At 42.2% G+C, this 18,447-nt stretch overlaps 1 long non-coding RNA gene across 1 annotated transcript in view; it reads left to right on the top strand.

The window, feature by feature from the left end:
• The first annotated feature begins 1,039 nt into the window (after positions 1 to 1,039).
• Positions 1,040 to 18,447, top strand: part of LOC141738427 (uncharacterized) — a 235,301-nt gene continuing 217,893 nt past the window's right edge. The window contains exon 1 of the long non-coding RNA XR_012585389.1: positions 1,040 to 1,242. This is a non-coding gene — a long non-coding RNA (uncharacterized LOC141738427). The remainder of the gene's footprint in view (positions 1,243 to 18,447) is intronic.

Here is an 18,447-nt window from a genome sequence, read left to right as displayed (position 1 = left end):
TAAAGGACTTCGAGGTTGCGTTTGTGCAATTCTCAGGTGGAGACAGAGCGGTTTGTCATTCTCGGAGCTCAGCCCTGAGTTTGCTGATAGCTGTTCTGAAGCTGTGGGGTGGGTTGGAAGTGCCGCAAAGTGCAGCTGAAAGGGGAGTCCAATTAGCAGCGTGATCAAAATAAAAAAAGAAATTTGCTTGAGAGCCATGTGTGTTGCCTTTGCTCTGGCATAAAGTCCATGACTCATCATCGCTAGTCCCTTTGCATCAAACAATGGTTTCAATCATTTTGGTACTGCAGAAAGGCAAACTAAGTGATGTGACATAACGGAGCGGGATGAAGAAGAAGGGATCACTAGTACCTAGGCTCCTGCTGGGTTGATGTTGTTGTTGTTCAAAGGAGCTGTTTTATAGATCTGTTCCATATTATCCTTGTCTGTCAAAGTGGCATTTAATTTTTCCAATTGTGGAACTTGGTCACTGATAAAATCAATTTAATTTACACCACTGTCATTCAGCCGATTCGAGCAGTAGATTTATTTTTGGCTCGGAGTTGAAGGGGAAAAAAAAGCAACCGTATGCAGAATGGAGAGATCCTTTTACTTGTTTTGCGGGCAGTAAGAAGAGAAAACACTAGCATGGCATTTTAATAGAGCAGGAGTATTATAAATGCCATTTCTCGAGTCTTTTGTGTGTAAACTTGAGCAGCCACGCGAAAGGCAAACCAAGAAAGACAGACCAGCTCGGTTCCTCGCCGTTTTGAGGGGGCAGACAGCCCAATTCACCCCCCTTTTTTCCAGGGGTGACCACCACCTCCACCGTCACCTCCATCATCACCCCCACCACCGGCCCCGCCCGGCCCCGGCCGCCCACCCGGCCCCTGTCCATGGTGCTGACCGGGCGGCGGCGGCGCGGCGCTGCTCCCGCGGCACTGCGCGCCCCGAGGGGCCGGGCAGCCGGCCGGCTGTCCCGGGGCGCTTCTAAACACCCCTGTCCTTTATTATTATTATTATTAATAGTAATAGGTTTTTTTTAATTTAAATTCAGCACCTTGGAAAGAGGTAGGGGAGGAATTTACCTTTCTTGGGTTTAATTTGATAGCTCGCCTGTTTCAAAGTGTTTTTCATCACTGGCGCCTGGGCAAGCCGCACATTATAATGAAAAGCGGTTAATATCGGACACCGGTCTTTAAACCTCGGACTCTCATTTGTTTCCTTAAACGGATTAAAGCGGAAATTCAGACGCGGTTTTCGGTAAGTGGTACCTACCTACCGGCTGACCTGAAAAGAACTGACAGCGTTGCAAACTATCTTTTTCATTGCATGTTACAGCGGGAATAACTTGCACACAATGGTTAAATATGCTCTGAAACCTCACGTTATGCGTATAGAACCTCTTTCCGAGCCTAAAGTTCTTTCTTGCTATGTGTCTACATTCATATGCACATACATACACACACACTCACACACACGTATATATACATAAAGTTTAAATAATTTAGTGGAAAAGTCAGACTGTCGCTTAACGGCTCGCGACTCTTTTCTCAGATGCTTTTCCCCCCCTCCCCCCAATCGGTTAATGTTTCTCCTTCCTAGCGTTTTAAAGCAAGGAGAGGTCTCGGATTATTATTTCTTCGGTCCCCTCTCTTCTCATAACCTGCTCTCCTAAACTGAGTAACGCGGGCTAAGAGAAGCTGAGATTGCTGCTCTGCAGAGTTGCAGAGGCTCTGAAGACAGCAGCTTTAGAATTTGTGCACTAGCCCTGAGAAGAGAAATGTGTGGGCTCTCTCAAATGTGAGGTACTACCGGCTGGGGAAAAGGCAGACCTGCAGCCATTCACACTTCGTGGGCTGGGAGACTTCTTTCAAAAGAGCCCTGAAGTATTTAGGATTTGGGGGAAAACCCTTGTACCGGAAGAAAATGGCCTAAACACAATAGGACTCGCCATTTTCTCCTTCCAAAGCACAAAGCAGCTCCGCGGCTTCAGCACCACACAAAGAAAGCCCGGACCCTCTGAATTCTCTTACACTTTCCCCCACTATTTCAAAAGCCTTCCTCTCTAACCGATCCGCTTTCCCAGGAGCGCTCACACAGAAGTAAAGAAAGAAAGGAGGAAGGGGAGGGGGGAGAAGAGAGACTAGGCTAGGCGAGAGGGAGGCAGTTTTGGTCTTAGTTTATTTAAATTAAATCCTGACAGGGAAAAGTACCGCTATCACATGTACACCTGGGGGGGCTTGGGGGGTGTGTGTGTGTGGGAAATCCCAAAAAACCAAACCAGCTGGAAAGCTGTTTTGACCACCGCATTCCTTCAAGCTGGGCGGACTCACGTTGCACCAAAGACACTCGAGCAGGACCACGCTGCCTGAGGATGTGCCCATACACACACAAGCGAGCACACCCCCGCGCCAGAAAAATGCATTTTCAGCCCGGCTAAGACCACAAATTGAAAATAGCCCCCTGCCCCCCGCACCGCCGGCACCGGGCATTCCTCCGCGCCCGCGGGAACCCCGCAGCCCCGGCTGCTGCCCTGTCTCCACGCCGCGCCGCGCTCCGCTCCGCTCCGCTCCGCCGCCCGCCGCTCTCCCTCCCCTGGTGGCTTTATTTTCTCATCTAAGTAAGTCGGCAGAAGGCTGATAAGGAGGGGATGATATTTAAAAAAAAAAAAAAAAAGAAAAGAGAGAGGGAACAACAAAGAACCAAACCAAACCCGAACAACCCCATCCTCAATCACAACAGCCTCTCACTATCGCTCTGAAACGCAGCAAGAGATTTCGTACTTACTGCCAGCGCTAAAGTGAGTAATCCTCATCCCAGCGTGGTTGGTTTGGTTTGTTCTTTCTTTTTTTTTCTCTTTTGTTTTTTGCCTGTTTTTTTTTTTTTTTTAAAGTACTTTTTTGTTCCCATCGTCCATGTCTCGGAGTGGATGCCAGCAAAAACGGCCGGTTAGCAGGAATAAAAATAGAAGTGATTTCATTGTGTAAATGCAGCAAAGAGACAAGATGCTGTGTTTCTCCTAATACTTTCTGCTTGGGAACCAGCAGCTCTCAGCTCAGCAAAGCAGGACTCTGTGTGAGTCTCCCCCTCCTCTCCCTCTCTCCCTCTCTCCCTCTCTCTCTCTCTCACACACACACGAACACGAACACGCACACACACATACACACTTACTTTTCTTCTTCTTTTTTTTTTTTTTTTTTCAAAAGAGGGCAGGTCGTTCCCTGAATCCCAATGAGTTAAGTCAGTCACTTTCCTTCACATGCATCACAGCCTCCTTAGAGCTGCAGGCACAAAAGAGCATTTAGCTGCCTCCAATTTGTATAGAAGGCCTGTCCTTAATTTTTTTTTTTGTTTTGCGATTTTTTTTTAAAGTATAATTAAATCATGTATTCCATTCAATATAAAAATACCACGTCCCCAGCTTTGAGGACTGAACCACTAATTGTAACCTTTTAAATAAATTCCTGAACTTGTACACTTAGCTGGTGCTGCAGGGGCTTCACAAGAAATTGATGCACCGTATTTCTCAGCTGTGCAGACCTGCACCCTGCTTCCTGCAAAGGTCAGAGCTGTACAATCCACAATTACTTCCAATGAAGTCTTATATCAACAAAATCTCCTTGAAAGGATTATAGGCCTTTCAAAATAAAGCTTTAATCTTAAATATACATGGTGGCATATTCCATTTCAATCCAATATGAGGGATTTTTTAAAAACGTAACCGCACACACATACATGTGTTTTCATGCGGGGTTACTTTTTCCAGGTGGACAGAGAAAGGCGTAAGCATGGCTGTACTCGCTCCACATTTCAGCGGCTATTTTATGTCCGTTCTTTCTTCTAGGCAGTACAGGAACATCCATGTGCGTGTATATATATATATACACACATATACATATGTATATGCAAAATTTGTGTGTATATATATATATACACACACATATACATATACACACACATACATGTGTGACAGAGTGTGGCTAGCATAGCCATGTCAAAGGCTACAACCCGCAGGGTTGGCAGAAGCCTGTCATGAGGCAAATGAAGCGCCAAAGCGAGCCAGCGATGGCCCTTGCCGATGTGAAGCTCCAGCGAGAATAAAGGCAGGTCGGCGCCGGGGCCCGGTGGGCACCGCCCGGCCCAGGGCCACCCTCCGCCGTCCCGCTCTGCCACCCGGAGACCGGCGGCCCCGGGGGACCCCAGGGAGGGGGCTGCGGGGGGCCGGGGCCACCCCGACATCTCGGTCACCTCAGGAGTTCTTGGCACTTTCTTTGCATCCTTGTCATCTCCTAATTCCAGCTGCACTCGCTCAAATGGGTGGTAATCCGACTCTAGAGGAGATTAAAGAACCAGAGATAGCTGCATTTAGGATTACCGAAAGGAAATGAAGGAATCTAATCCACTCCCACCCCTTACGTTACTGGGTTTCAATAAGACCTTATACCACCTTTTAGGATTTTAAACAAATGAAATCGCTTGGAGAAGGGGACAGAAAGAGACGGAGTGATGGAGAGTGTGTTTACCCATTAAATGAATTGAATATCAAAGGATAAGGTGAATTTCAAAAGCGGCCACGCCGAGCTGCTTTCTCCTGCATCCCAATAACCGGTGTATTTAAACGGGCCCAAGGCTGGCAGCTTCCTCAGAGCTCTCCGCAGGACCAGGGCAGGTTCAGGAAGGCCACGCTGGAGATCCACGTATAAACTGCAAAATCAACCTAGTACTGATTTGAGCTGCAATGTGACACCCCCCACCCACGCCAAAACCCACACCTCAAAAGCCAAAGACCCACAATATAATGTGAAGCTGTAAGTATGTTGTTTACAGTGAATAAAAATTATCGGTAAAGCTTAGAATGCCCTTAGATTCAGAGGTTTGTTTCTGCTCTATTCTGATTGCACGAAGACACGAAGAAAATAACTAACGCTTACTACAGTGATAACAAAAAAGTCCTCTTGTTTTTTTCCTAGTTTCACTTTAAACCAAGGAAAGAGCATACCCTTTTGCTTCTAGAGACAGAAGCAGTCTATAGAAAGAGGATTTAGCTAACCTGGTCCTGAGACCAGTTCCTCCTCCTTTGGAAAGACTGTAGCATGAGTAACAAGAAATTAAAAATAAACAAAAAAAAACCCCAACCCCCTGTGAAATCTAAAGGTGTTTTCTTTCTGTCATTTCAAATATAACCTTCCCTTTTCCCAGACGACTTTTATATTTGAAGTGCTAGACTGCCTACAACAAGGCTCTCTAAATATTTTATATGAAAATGCTTAGTTGTATTGAACCTCTTCATATACTGATTATCCTTGGTGCGTTATCGGGGTAGTCTAAAATACTCTTCGGTTGCAAGAAAAGAGCCTTAATGTGAGGAAAAAAATGGCTAGTCATCCCTGAGTAAGATTTTGTTTTGTAGAGCGCTTGTCATGGTCCTTTGCAAAGCCTGGAAGCGACGTGAATCAAACGCCTCGGAAGAAGACCTACGTCGACAGAGGCTCCATATATAGCAGGCGCTAATTATTAAAGCTCATTCCCTGATTTAGGACTCTATTTTCCTCAGCAAGCCCATCATCCTGACACAACGCAGCTCAGGATGTTTGTTCAAAGCTTATGAAAATGTAACCCAACTCATTGCTAGAAGTTGTTGCTAATTAGTTGATAATAAACTTCTCCGGCCAGGACACAAAAGTCTTTCAGAAGTGCAAGGTGTTCTTTGTGATGCCCTCACAAGGGGAATTAGCATATCAATTCGGCAGGGGAACAATACATCAGGGCGCTTGCCTTCTCCCCCCTCCCCAGCGCCCCCCCCCCCCCCCCCCGCCTCCTCTTTTCTCCCCTTCCTAACGTTTTAAGTGGATGTGGTGGGCACGAAAGTGAAAGGCTGGGGTCCCCAGCGCCGCCCCGCCCCGGCCCGGGGCTGAGCCCGCCGCGCTCATTGCACTTGTAGCCGCGTCCCGCTTTGGAAACAAGCCCCTGGGCGTGCGGGGCTGGCGGACCACCGGGCAGCCCACCCCTCCACGCCGCTGGCTTTACGACCCCTCCTCTGTGGCGCTGACAAATGGAGATAGCTGGGGGTTTGCGAGCCCCCGCCCTGCCTCCCCCCTCCCCTCGCCACCGATGAAAGGGTTTCAGCCTGAAAGCCTTTGCAAATGGATGTTTTACAACGCCTCCCGCCCCCGCCAAGGTAATTCTGCTACCCAATATCCTTAATAAAGACTGTTGTTCCCCCTTCAGTTGTTAAAGGTTTCTCTGACAGACTGGTCTTTTCTCCCTCACCTCCAAAGGGTGGATTTCTAGACCTCCCTACGCAGGTGTAAACACCGAGAGAAAGCAATGGTCCTGATAAAAATGTTCAGTCAGTTATAAACTCAAATAACTGAGGGGGAAGAAATCCCATTCTTAGCAATTTAACAGGAACTTGTCCTATTGATTGCAACATCCTCCTGCTCTTTTTTTTTTTTTTTTTTTTTATGCCTAGTAAATTCACAACAAGACACAAAACCAGCAAACACAAGGCACAACCAAACACCCAAAACCTCCTAGCCGCTTGGTGACATCTGTAAGTGGATGCCATAGAGGAATGGAAATCCGTGTATAACAGGCCGGAGAAAGCAATTAAACAAAACTGCGATCCTGAGGCCTCTGATCCATCTAGCCGTGTTCCTACCCAAAGGCTTGACAGCTGCAAGAGTTATTTATCCACATGGTTAGAGCGCAAATAAATGCCTAGGTTAGAATGAGAAATGTGGTTTGGGCCCTACAGGTAAATCAGAGCAAGTCTATGGAGTGGCATTTGCCCTCCTTGGTGGCTGCGGATGAACTCTTTGTTTGGAGCGTGGGGAAGGGGCCAGCCTGTGAGGAGATAAAAGCTAGGCTTGCCTAATCAGAGCAGAAATAAACCAAGAGATTTCAATCTTCTGCTTCTTTTTTTTTTTTTTTTTTTTTTTTTTTTTTTGGAAAGGAGCAGCACTCTCCGGTTGGCTCCCACTCAAAAAAAGAGGATGCTTGAATACAGTTATTTTTAGGAACTGCAGCGATATGTAATGTGCATTAAAGCATAGTGATATGCCAAGAAATAAAAGAAAAAACCCCTTATTTTTCCACTTAAATCGCTAGGGAAGCGGTTCCCCAGGAAAAAAGTATTGTGTAATTAAAAAAAAAAGAAAGTATTTATTAAGAGAAAATGTTTGTTTTCTCAGCTTTATATAGAAAGTCTTGAGTAATGAGAATAAAAGCCCAGATCCTTGGAGTTTTCATGAAATTCAGTTAAGGGAAAAAAATGTTAAGGATGGTTGTTTCCCCAAATGCAAAACGTCAGGGAGGAATCTGAAAAGAGCTTTACTTTCTGTGCAAAATCTCCATTGTTACTTGGCAAACAATGGGAGCTCTGGGCGACTGGAAGGCTGTGAGAATGAATAGGGAATCCGCAGGATGTGTGCGGGTCAGTGCTTGGGGTCTCTGTCCTAAAGCCCCTTTCTCAGCTTGCCACAATAAAGTAGCACAAGGTTTAGTCTTTCCTGGGTCACCGGCCATCTTCTATTATTCAACACTTCACAACAAAAAACACTTATTAATCAGTGCTGACCAGAGGCCCCTTTTGAAACAAGAGAAGGGGAGAAAGAGAGGGGGGAGAGAGAGAGAAAAGAAGATTGAGAAACCCTGAACAGACCCTCCCAATACAAGAGCAACCATAGGCACTTTCTCAACTGGCCAAAGAGATTTTTTTTTTTTTCCTTTTTGCCACAACAAAGTTTCCAATCAGGTCAGAGAGGACTGGACTTTCCCCCCTACCCCCACCCCTGTTTTCCCTCTCACTCTCTTTCCTTCTTGCTCTGAAGATGATGGAGACTTTGTTTTGCAAGTAAGGCTGGCTTTAGGTCAAATTGCCAAGGTTTGATCTTAGAGGTGTATCCTTGCTATATTGGAAGATAAGGCTGTTTCTCCTCTGGGCCTCAACGCTGGCGATGGCGTAGGAGAGAAGAGGTTTGCTTGTGGGGCGCTGCTCTCGTGCTTTAAGAGCTGATGGATGAGGTGTCAGGGTAGTAGTTGTGTGAGGACTTGGTTCAAAATGGTATGAGAGAGAGTCAAATGTGCCATTTATTGACTCTGCTGAGGGCAATCATGGGCTTGTTGTTGTTGTTGATCCTGATTTTCTAGCACTATATGTTGCACAGGGCTAAACGGTGAGCTTTTGGAGTGAAAAGATTGGAGTGAACCGAGAGATTTAGGAGAAAAACTTTGTATTCCTCTGTGCAAAAAAGGATTCAAAGGCAGCGGTGAAAAGGGATCTTAAAGGACCTAATAAGTGATAATTCAATTCGCAGGGGGAGGCGTTTTTTGTTTGTTTTTTTGTTTCTTCTTTATTGCCTTCTGATAATTTTTCAGGATGTTTAATTATTCTTAAGTTGGTGTTTCTATGTAACGAAATATGCATAGATTGTCACACAGCCCACATCATGATGTTCATGCCTCTTACCCCCATGAAAATTATTTAAATAACTTTGTACAACGAAGTTTAGTTTGTTGGCTAAAACTATTTTTTGAGTGGAGAACATGACTGAAAAATCGAGGTAGTCCAGACTTTGTTAACAGTACAGGTACAGCTGTACCTAAGAGAACAAAGCAATTTGTACTACTTTTTTATTTAACAAATGCATAGGGGCAGCAAATATTGAATCCCCTGTGGATTGCCTGAGAAAATGAAATTGTTCTCCCAAGAAAAAAATTAGTGCGCAAGAAAGGTAAAAACTTATTTTATTTTTTTTTTTTTTTTGCTGACTAAATCGGGTGCGTGCGTGTGTGTTGTGGGGGGTGGGCTTTTTTGTTCGTCTGAAGTCGATGTGCACATTTTAGCTAGGGTATGTCGCTAAATAATATGAACGTAAGGAAAAGCTGTTCCTTAAGCCCTGTGAATATTGTACTTTGTTAGCACATAAGCTGCGACTAGTACACCATAGAACTCCTCACTAAAGGGTTTTGTTAGTGGAAACCAGTATAAAGTGTTATTTGGGGGGGTAACCTCAGTGGTGCTTTACCACAGTTTGCATTGCAAACACCAGGCTGCAGTTCACGTTTTGTTCGCAGGAAATGTATTTTACTTAAGTGCTTATAGTAGAGTATTCTCTCTTCTCCCCTCAAATATTGTGTGACTCAGATTTTTGCAGATCTTGACGTTCCAGCAATGGAGTAATCAAGTGTTACCTAAATTATTTAAAGCCTGGGATTAAAGGCCTTAGCTCTGAGTGCTGACAAGCTTTCAAATGTAGCCTGGGAAAAGTTTTGTATCCTTTCCTGTGTGTGTACACTTTGAAAATAATTTGGAAAAGTACAGTGAATTATTCTCAAAATGTATGCACAGAGAGAATGAATAATTCTTTTACAAGTTGCTCTCCAAAGGAATCAGGGACTATTAAAAATACAGCAGCAATGTATACACAATAATATTGTGGCACCTGCAACGTTATTTTTAACGGATCTGTTCCTTTCACTGGAGCTTGTTTAAAGGAGCTCTTTTATTTTCGGACTTTGGTTTCATCTGCAACACAGAGAATGCATTAATTCAAGAAATATGACCATTTCAAATGTTAAGTTCCTCTATGTTTCAAGGCCTTACCCTTCCTTTCTTGCTCTTCAGGATGCTCAGTGGCTTCACGCTACTATGTACTGAAAATTAATGATGCTAACGTACGATTACCTTAAAATGTTGGATAAAATGCACAAAAATGTATTTTCAGACAGCTAAATTTTATTTCCACCTGTATGTGGATTTGGTGAGCTACGTGTGTATTTATTTATTTGTGTTCTTCCTCGTCATGGCTTTGATTTGTGAATGGGTGGTTTGTTGGTGTTAAACAGTTATAGATAATTTATTTCTTCTTTTAGATAACATACCATTTCTGCTATACTGTAATGTAAAAACAGATGCATAGGTCTGTTCTATTCTAAGCTTTCACTGCATCACTGTAATATACGTTAGACGATATTCTTTAAAACTAATGTCACTCACAGAAATGAGGATTTTTCTAGTTTGTCAAAAAAGAAATAGAAATGGCAGTTATGTTTTTGCAAAGGTTTCATCATTAGTAGGTTGTTCTGTGCCATCAGAAGACATATATTAGAAATGTTACTATATAATGTCAGCCTCTTTTTCCATTCTTACTAATGGCTGATTGTGTGAATAAGTCCCATTTAAATCAGTGGGACTATTCAAAGGCTGAGATACTACTCTACATGACAAAGGGAACGACAAAATTTGGCCCACAGAATTGAATGGGACTATTGGAAGAATAAGATAGCACTCGGAGAGAGGAAGGGTACTCAAATCTAGCTTTAGTATAATGCACCGTCTTTACACAGTGCTTTAAAAACACTGACATTGCTGCACATAGGAGTTTGTAGCTTCAGCCAAGAGAGGCAAACACAAGCCACTGGGAATAAGCAAGGCATGTGAGGCTGGCAAGGATGGGAAGCGGAGAGTATCGACTGCAGGCAGAAGTGCGGGTTAAGGTGTTGAAGACCAGAAGGGAGAGGACACCGGCACTTTGTCCATGGAATATAAGTGCCAGGCTGAAGGGACAGTATAGAGCCGGAGATGCGTTTAAGAGATAAAAGAAGCTTGAGATAGTTGCTGTAAAGTACTCAGAGAACAGATGTTCTTCCTGTGTGCTTAGTTTCGTATTTATCTACATTGATATTTTAAGGTAGAAAGTTTTTTAAAATACTGCCTTGTCTGTACATCCTGGCTTAAAAAAGACTTATTTTACAGTAACTGTTCTAGATATCTACGGGATTTTGCATGCTCTTCTCATAAATTATCTCTGATCCAGTGAAGAATGCTTTACTCATACGTGAATTGTATCCACCCTACTGGCTAAAGGCTTTCCAGCCAACTTACCTCAGGGAAGCCTTGGTTACAATTTGAAAGATATAGATCAAGGTTTTATAAAATGAGTTCACGAAAATCTGGCAGGGAAAAGCCAAATTTTAGCCTGGTACACATGTACAAATCTGTCTGACATACCCCTGAAGAGCTTCACCTTTTACATTTGTTTGCATGCATGTGTCACTATAGACTGATGAAAAAAAGGTCTTGCATACACATATGTTGGCTTTTGCTTCTGCAACTTGGATGTGTATAAACATCTGTGTGTTTATTTTAGTAAGTCTGGTCCCTGATACCAAATATAACAGTTATACTCCTACAGTAGAAAGTGTGCTATATTTAAATATAGGGAAAAAGGACACGTGAGTTTACCTCCTAAGGGACTTATTTGTCCACTCCAGAAATTGTAGTGTTACTATGACTGAAGGTTCTTTTGGAAAAAACAGGTATAGAATAATCAGTTAAAACTGTGGCAGAGGTGTATCACGCTTTGTTGGGTGTAAAGGCACTTTCAATTATGTGAGATCACAGAATATGCAGAGCCGTGTGGGATACAACAAAACTCGATGCGCACAGGCTCAGTGCACCTTCATTCTTACACCACGAGTTTTCCCTCCTGTTCTGCAAGGCAACATTGGACCTTTGTGGAGGTTTTGTCCCATGTTTTAATAAAGGCATTTATCTCAAAGGCCTGTAGCATGTCATTCCATTTAAGAGCAGGCTGAAGCCAGCCGAACTGCTTGAAGGTCTCAGCTCCTTGTAGACCAGGAGTTTGGGACCCGCAATCTCAGCAGCTGGTGAGCTGAAGGCCTGCTGGGAGGAGAAGCAGGGAATAAAGGGCTGAATCTGTTGGTCAGTTTGAAAGATGTTTTTATAACTTTTTTTTTTTTAAGGTGGAATCTGAGTGGTGAAGTGTTCACCAAAAATTAGTATTGTGTATCTAAAGAATTCAAAACTAATGAGTCATTCATTCCAAGGCTTTGATTATTTTTTTTTAATAATACATTTAGGGCTTGTTTGCCTGTTTTTAAGCCTGGGGCCTTAGTGCTTTCAGACTTTTCATCTGCAAAGGCTGGAAATTTCCTTTAAAAACAAGATTTGAGCTTCCCTTGCAGATATCTTGATTGCAGCAGCTGGGCCTTTATGAAACACTGGCTCATGGAAGTGGGAGAGCTGGCAGCACTAAGAAGCTAAGGAAAGGGCCTGGAATTATTATGAAGTCTTCTAGCTCAGAGAGATCAAATAACTATTCAAAAGGCTTTAAAAAGCCTCTGTAATTCCATGTGTGTGTGTGGGTTGTTTGCGTAGGGGCGTGAGTTTGTTCACAGATCCTCACTAAAGGACTGTGGAAATCTGAGGAGAGGATGCCGGTGAGAATAAAGCTTGTGGCTGACGTGTTGGGAGCAAGGCTGTGTATTGATGGATGAGCATCGCAGCGGAGTGCAGGGATGGAGGCAGTAACTCCTTGCAGTGGCAAGAGCAGGGGTTTGGGAGGGAAGCTGCTGCTCACACACTTGAGGCCTCGTTGCTTAAACCCATCAAAACTGGTAATCTATACAGTCAAATTCAGCTTCCTGCAGGCAAGGACTACTCCAGCTTGGCTGCAAAAGCTTGAAGTCCATGCAAAGTTGAAATTGCTCAACTACGTCTTTCATGACGGAAGTGTTTTTTTTAATGATAGATGTCACGTTTTGGGAAAAAAACAAACCCGGTAGATGGCAAGCAAAAATATTCAGCACTGTTCATAAGTTTTATTGGACAAATGCAAGTTCTTGTTATTGCAACTGGCTTTGGGTACAAAGACTCACAAAGTAGTGAGCTTAATGAGGAGGTCCCTGGTAAGCACAGAGGATATGCGTGTAAGGGGGGAAAAAAAAAAAAGAGCGAGATTAATTTAATCTATTCTTCTTCTGTTTTCACAAACAACTTTTCAGGTGCTGCTGCTTCTGTTTTTAACCCAGCCAAAGCATGTACACTTCAGCAAGGGTCATTTCCTCCCCGGCCTTCACACTACAGTCTCCTCCTCTGTAATGCTGCCCAAAATAAGAGGTTAGACTTTTACTCTATCTTGGGGAGGAAAACAAAGAGAAAGAGGGGACCTAGTTTCTTTGCGTTTTATTCAAATTTACAAATAAAAATAATCTGCAGGAAAGATCAAGCATTGAATACCTCATGCCAAAATATCAGTGCTTTGGAAAGTTATGGGTTCATGAGATAGGGTCTGTTTGGCATTCTTAATTTTTGTCGGTGTCATTGTTATTGCATGTTGACCCGCTTAATCTTGCGTAATCTTCCCGCAGAACTGGAAATGTTCACTTTAAAACAGTTGTCTGGATTTTTTTTTTGTATATATAAGGTATCAGCAAGCATTATTTTCATTTATGATGGAGGGTTTTGGTAGCTGCCAGTTGACACTGCTCACCAGCAGAGGTAAAAGTAGTATCATGTGAATTTGCTGTTGGTATCTCTAACATAAAAAGATGCTGAAACTGTTTTTAATTACAGATGATCTTGGTTGTGGTAGCATGTGCATGAAAATATCATGTTTGACAGGTATCTTTGATTATGTTAGTGATGCTCTGCTTCCTGGCCAGTAGATCTCCAAGAATGGTGTTGAGGTTGGAGGTGTTCCCCCCCTGCTCCACAGAAAGAAATTACATAGTGTCATCAAACAGAGTCTGATATGGGTGTCAGACAACCTACAAGAAAAGCTGAAGTTTGTTAGTAGTCTGATAATACATTTAAAAACCAAAAATTGGGAGTCACTGCTTAAGCCCCCTCCCAACCAGCTTTGTTCAAGCATTTACAGCGACCCAACACCTTTGAAGATGCAGACTTAAAACACTGAGAGACATTGTCTTCCTTTTCTGCTTTTATCCGTTTTCTGTGGTTCACTGAAGATGTATCAGAATTTGCAGAGATGAGATTGCTGTAACAAGGACGTGATACAACTGTGCCCATGCGAATGACTGAAAGAGAAAGGACCAGAGGACAAAGCTCAGGAACATGCTGTGCTGCTCAAAGGCCTTCTAGATCTAACACAAACTCCTGTTCATGGAGCTTCAGACTAGAAAATATGAAAATCTAGATCATTGCTAGGTTCTAACCCCGTGTTTTGCAGAAGTGGGAGTCTGCATACACTGGAGTCCTTCTTTTCCAAGAGAGCGAGACAGGCAGAATTTTCTCCTTCTGCAGTTATAACAGATTTGTCGATTCACAGAGATATTTTGGAAAGTTTTGCTAATATTTATAACTCATGGTTTCCGTTTGTCAGTTCTACTTGTTATTTGCGCAACTATCTTTATAAGTGGAAGGACATAAAACCAGGTCTTCTAAATATAAAATGAAATATCCTGTGATGGCTTTTTTTTCCCTATTAGGTTTATATATTCTATGTCTTGCTTGTCTGTCTACAGTGTTCTGTCTTAATTAGAGCTCATTTTCAGCAGCCTGCATAAGTTGCCTGTTTCTCATGACAGCACTACCATTTAAACCAAAACCAATAAAACCTTTTCATCGTGCCATTCCTTCTTGATTTCTTGCTTTTATGTGTGTGGTGACGATTCTTATATGAGATTACAGTTTGAAGATGAAGCGTACACATAATTCACTTAATTAATTTATATTGTATTTCAGTACATTTAAATGGTCACATCTATTTTATTTTCTTGACAACTGAGTATTCTGTGTCTACCAGCAAAGTAAGGTATCAGTACACTATGATGAAATGGAAACAGATGCTGAATTCTGCTCTGTTGTATGCTTTTCTCCCATTTAAAACAAAGCATGTAAGTATCCATACTAGATGAAAGGTTAAATGACAAGATTTTAAATTTTTTTATTACTCACTTGCCCTTTTGTCAGTGGAATTTAGCAGGACTATATGACCTGAGGTTCCCAGCATAGGGCTTCAGTCTGGTACTTCTCTCTTAATCTGTAATTTTTATTGGGATTTTTTTAAAAAAATAAATATTTCTGAAAAGTAAATGCTTTTTATATCAAAACATGAACTTTTTGAGGGAAAAGCTGATTTTAACGACTTCAGTTTATTTGAATCAAGATTTAGTGTTTTTTTACTGGGACACAATTCTGTGAAATGATGAATACTCACAGGAACGAAAAACTGTCTTTTAGGAGTTAGGGTTTTGTATGATGAACATTGTATTGGTTTTATGCTTATCAAGGACCAGTATTTATAATATGCACTAAGAACTATTTTTTGTGTTTCCATTGAGAGAGACAATGTGATCTATTGCATGCCCATTAACCAAGGCACCAGTACTGGGTGCCTTGAGACACTTCTTTGGGAAACACCAGGTAACAGTGATGACAGCATGTGTGAAGAAAGATATGCAGCACTGTTGAAAAACATCTAACTTAATGAAGTCTAGTTAACTGAAATTTGAAATTAACTGCTTTTTAGTAATATCCAGCCTAGTCAACACCCTCCAAATTTTATGGACCTTTCCTCCCCTCTCTTCCCTTTTAAAGGCAGCCAGTCAGCTCTTTGTGCCAAATAATTGTTACCCCAAAGTCTTTTGATCTCTGAGTAAAAAACTTTGTGTACATACTTTACAGCAGAGCAAGTTTCTGTAAGGAGGCCTGGGACCACTGCTTAGAACAGCAGTCTTAACTCCCAGAGACCAATTCGGAGAAGCAGCCAAGCCAACAATAGCAGAAGATGCAAGGTTAGAAAATTAATACTCTGCTGTTTTAAAATAGTTTGTAAGTATAATGATATCAGTTCCCTTGTCCTTGCAAGGACATCCAGCTTTATTTTATCAACGCCAGAGGCTTACTCACCTCTAAAAAGACTAGTTTCAGAGTTCATGTGTCTGTTGTGCTTCCTCTATCCCCTGGGTTGATAACCTGACTTTGGACAAGAGGATCAAAGTGAGAGGGTGTATGGGATGAGTTTTAAATTTTGCTTTTGGATTAGTCAGGCTCAAAACCAGTTCTTTGTCAAAGGTCCAAACCACCACTGTTACATTTAAAAGTTACCACTATGAAAATCCCTTGAAGTTTAAGAACGATGTGGGCTTTTCCTGTGTTCTTACTATAAATTCCTGATATTTACTCCTAGTGAACAGTAGGGTCTCCATTCTTCAATATTCTTCTCTGGGCTAACATCCTTGACTATATCCTTTATCTAATTCCATTTTTTTTTCTCTGTTCTTGCCTTACTGCATGCAATATCACCCTCTGTCACATTTATTTTACCTATATAAATTATTTCTTTCAAGTTATCCTCTGTCCTCCCACACATTCTCGTCTATAATTTTCTAGAATCTTACAAATACAAAGGTTAATTAGCTAATAGTCAGATGCTGGTTTGAATGCATAAGTGAGTATTCTCTTTTTTAAGCCGAGGACGGGAGGTTGGAAGACCTGTTTGGCAGGAGAAGAATTTGGTTCAGAGATTTGTTTCTGAGGTTCTTTATTTTTCCTCCTTGACCCACGTAGGTAGTCTGACAAGGGAAAAGCTTGGTGGAAAGAGGGGCTGCATGGTCCATCCTCTTATAGGTTGAAGAAATAGAGCATGTTACACTATTTCCCGGAACTTTAGCATGCGGGGTGCCATGGAGTGCCAGGGAAGGTCAAGTCACAGGGCAGGAGCAGGACCCTCTGTGTAAGCTACCACAGAGGAGTGTGTCTATCTGAAGGTTCATCTTTAGCCTCAACTGTGATATAAGCTGTAGTTTTCACTCAGTTCTGAGACTCAACAGACACCACCAGGAGGGCTACAGCATGAGAGAAGAGCCTGTTGCTGGTGTCGTGTGTGTGAGGTCTGCACAAGCATCCCAGAGGCAATCGTGGGCAGGGCAACCGTCTCTCACATTGTTTTGAAGGTTTAGGGGCTCTTGCTAAAATGACTTGCACAGCAGTTGTATGCTGACTGTTGAAAGCTGGAGAGCCGGCTCTCATCTCGGCATTACTGTCTGCATTCCACCTGCCCTGCTAGGGGACATTTAGATGTAATTAGCGTTGGGCAGCCTGGTGTTTACTTCTGTGATGCACAAAGGGAAGGGGCTACAACCATCATGTATAAAAGCTATACCCAGCTGAGGTGCTTAAAATGTAGATTTGCCAGAATAAGGCTTTGCTCTTTGCTTCTCTTTTGGGATGATGTATTATTCAACAAGTCCAATAAATAACATTAGAAACAGGCTTGAAAAACCTTACTTCAAGTGAAAATGTTTACCTAATCACTTAATGTAAAAGATATATTATGTGCTGTGTAAAGGGCCTGTGGTCAAAAATGCAGTCCTTTTTTCCCCAAGCCTCCAATTTTTTGTAATTTTTTTTTTATTTGTTATTCAGACATGTTATTTACTTTAAACTTGTTAAAATTTAAAGCAATTGGATAAAATTCTCTCTTTTCTGCATGAAAGAAGTAGACAAGTTGCAGGCCAGTGAAGAAGGAACGTTCTTGATAGTTTTGCCTATGCAGCCATGCTGTTAGGACTAATCATAAGTAACAGTCTACGGATAGACCATTATACAGACAGCTGTTTGAATACAGACAAAAGAAGACAATGTTTGCTTATGTGAGACCACGCATGTCCTGAAGATGACCATATCAGTCAAAGGGAAAGGTCTGGCCTAACTAGGGTGGAAGATTTTTAACCCTGATTCTACCTTAGTTAAAAATCCTTTGCTGTTGCATTAACAGGTCCATCTAGCACCTCTCAGAAGCCGGCTGCAAATGTGTACAAGATGTTAATATTCTTATGAGAGGAAACCATTGCAGACCACAAACTCTGTGAGGTATGTTTCTTCTCTAATTATCTTTTCCCTGAGGTACCTATTGTACTTCACGGTGGAATAAATTGTATTAATAATTTTATTCATTTAAATGGGAAATGGTTTCTCAAAAGGAGAAACTAAAAGAGACAACATCAGAAAAGGAAATGAAGGCTCCACCTTGATACTAACAAGGTTGATTTTTGAATGTCCTGCAGTTATGTATCCCCATATGAAACCTTGGGTAAATGCACTTGCTTTATTTCACACAAGAAGTCATACTGGCTTTAAATGGGAGCTAATCATGGGATTGGTCCCTACAGTATTTTTAAACACCTAGTTTATTTTAAGGCGAGTTTTGGTTATAATTTGTGTTACACTATTAAGATCTAGATACCAAGTACTATTTTGTTGCATGGTCTAGGTGAGTGCTAATTACTGCATTCTGCAGTAATAATACTATTAACTTCATTGTAGTCATACTACATCAAAAAGTGGACATTGATAATCCAGTTATAGTAACTTGGTGTGGTTTAAGAAAGTTAATATGACAATTTAAAAAGTGTAAAGGCTCCACAGTGTCCAGTGGTAGGTAACAGAATGGAACCAAGCAGGGGCAAGTCTCCCACCTCAGGGACTACCTGGTGTTAGCTGTGGGTAAAAGTTGAGGTTTAAAGTGACGAACACTGAATTGATAAATGCAGTGTTGTTGACTAATTGTGATTAATCCCAGCTTCTGAGCAAAAGGACTGTATTCACTGTGATCAACTGATACGTCCCCAATGGGCATTGTGTGTGGGATAGTGGTGCTGGATGGTTACTGTTATAGCCTTTCATGTAACTGG

The sequence above is a fragment of the Larus michahellis genome, chromosome 2, assembly GCF_964199755.1.
Source record: "Larus michahellis chromosome 2, bLarMic1.1, whole genome shotgun sequence".
Taxonomy (NCBI): domain Eukaryota; kingdom Metazoa; phylum Chordata; class Aves; order Charadriiformes; family Laridae; genus Larus; species Larus michahellis.
Note: the sequence above shows the minus strand (reverse complement) of the source record. Positions and strands in the feature narration are given on the sequence as shown.